We start from the raw sequence: 2,186 nt of genomic DNA on the forward strand, positions 1-2,186 counted from the left end.
GCACGGCCCAGGAAAATGATGCAGATCAAAGTTTTTGCATTGGTGAGTTCAATTATCAATTTAGCCTTATTTAGGATTTTGAAATTGTCTGTTCTGCACACAAGTGCGTGTCAAAAACATCTGAGCGGAAGTTAGGTGTTCCGAATAATGACATTCAACACTATGCACTCTCCTCCAGTCTGGAAAACAATTCCTCACAGGCAATTTAATAGACAATAGACAGCACGTGCAGGAGTAGGCCATTCTGCCCTTCGAGCCAGCACCACCATTCATTGTGATCATGGCTGAAGATCCTCAATTTGTATCCTGTTCCTGCCTTATCCCGATAACCCTTTATTCCACTATCCTTAAGAGCTTTCTCCAACTCTTTATTGAAAGAACACTTCCTGCTGTCTCGGGTCTTCGTTCCGTTGACTTCAAATCTTCACAGAATTCAACAGACCTTGTTACACAGTCATTTCCTCGTTTTTGTTCAGATCACTGTGTGCATCGTGTGACAGTGGGAGTGCACTTTCCCCACAATCCAGGGGTAAGACCATAGTCTTGCAACCGTACTGTGTTATTTCTCATTTCACCAACACCAGGGAGAAATATCTGCTGCTCTGCATAATTTAAGCAATTCAATTATTCATAAGGTAATAGCTTCTGCTGCATCTGTGACCAGGTGGCCGAGCGGTTAAGGTGATGGACTGCTAATCTATTGTGCTCTGCACGCGTGGGTTCGAATCCCACTCTCGTCGGATTTTTTGTTTGAGAGTGTACGTGGGTTTGTCTGCTACTAGGATTCCGAGGGGTCTTAGTAGTATGGCTGTCATGTCTGAAACTTCTTTGATGTATGGTAAGGTTGTTATGGTTTCTGGCTGTGTTTGGTCTGCTTGTCATGGTTTGTTCTTGAGAAATTTGCAGACTGTACTTTTTGAGTATCTGTTCTTCTCGAATACGTTGTATAGGTGGTTCTCCTCTGTTTTCCGAAGTTCGTCTATGCTGCAGTGTGTGGTGGCTCGTTGGAATACTGTTCTGACGCAGCTTCGTTTGTGTGTGTTGGGTTGGTTGCTGGTGTAGTTAAGTATTTGGTCAGTGTTTGTCGGTTTTCTGTATGCGCAGGTTTGTAGTTCTCCGTTGTCCTTTCTTTCTCCTGTGACATTCAGGAATGCGAGTTTGTTGTCGGTTTCTTCCTCCTTGGTGAACTTTATGCCTGTGAGGGTGTTGTTGATGATGTTAAATGACTTTACTATCTTGTTTCGCTTTGTGATGACAAAGGTGTCATCTGCGTAGCGGACCTAGATTTTGGTTTGATTGTTGGTAGGGCTGTTTGTTCTCGTCTTTGCATTACCGCTTCTGCTATGAATCCTGACAGCTCAGCGAGCAAACCTAAACCCTAAACCTCAACCTGAGCTACAAACTTTCACAAACCTTGTGATTTAAAGTGTCTTTATTCGCATATCATTAATAGACTTTTCGTTATTATACCCATCTGGTTTAAATAAGAAGACACCACGTTTCAAGATGGATGACAACGTCACCAATTTTGTTTTGAAATTGAGATCTATTTGATCATTTTACATAGTGAACAAGTTAATTTAAAATAATGCAAACCACATTCTCTCATCTGCAATAAAAGTGTAATTTCAATATAAAAATTGTCCTTACTAAGTCGCAGTTACTCAACATGAAAAATAGGATGTAATTTTTATTAAGCATAGATCAATTAGCACCGTTATCTTCCTTCGGATTGACTGCAGTATGCACATTCTAAGTAAGGTTTAAGAAAGAATAACTTTTGGAAACAATGATTCGGTGGTGACTAAAAATAATATTAGGTTCTCATGATGCGGATATTCCACCAATGGGTCCAGTGGTGGAAATGTTCAGTGGACAGTATTTCTATGATGGTATAGAAGTATGTGAGCTGCCCGGGATGGGAGCTCCCACTTCATCTGGAGCAGCGTCTTTTGACGTGGACCAGGGAGCACTGTGACATCAGTCTGGGAGTTCCAACCACACCTGCAGCAGCTTCTGTTGACATGGAGCAGCAGGGAGCATTGGCACATCCGAATGCAAGATCCATCCTCATTTGGAGCGGCTTCAGTTAGCATGGAGCAGGCAGCTTTGCGAGATCTATCTGAGAGCTACACTCTCACCTGGAGCAGCTTTTAATGACATGTAGCAGTAGGGAGCATTGAGAC

General features: G+C 42.4%; 1 non-coding gene across 1 annotated transcript; it reads left to right on the forward strand.

Moving 5' to 3' along the window:
* Positions 1 to 658: 658 nt before the first annotated feature.
* On the forward strand, positions 659 to 740 carry trnas-gcu (transfer RNA serine (anticodon GCU)). The gene has a single exon. It is a non-coding gene; the product is annotated as a tRNA-Ser (tRNA).
* The last annotated feature ends 1,446 nt before the right edge of the window (positions 741 to 2,186 follow it).

This window comes from Chiloscyllium punctatum, chromosome 18 (assembly GCF_047496795.1).
Source record: "Chiloscyllium punctatum isolate Juve2018m chromosome 18, sChiPun1.3, whole genome shotgun sequence".
In the NCBI taxonomy this organism is placed as follows: domain Eukaryota; kingdom Metazoa; phylum Chordata; class Chondrichthyes; order Orectolobiformes; family Hemiscylliidae; genus Chiloscyllium; species Chiloscyllium punctatum.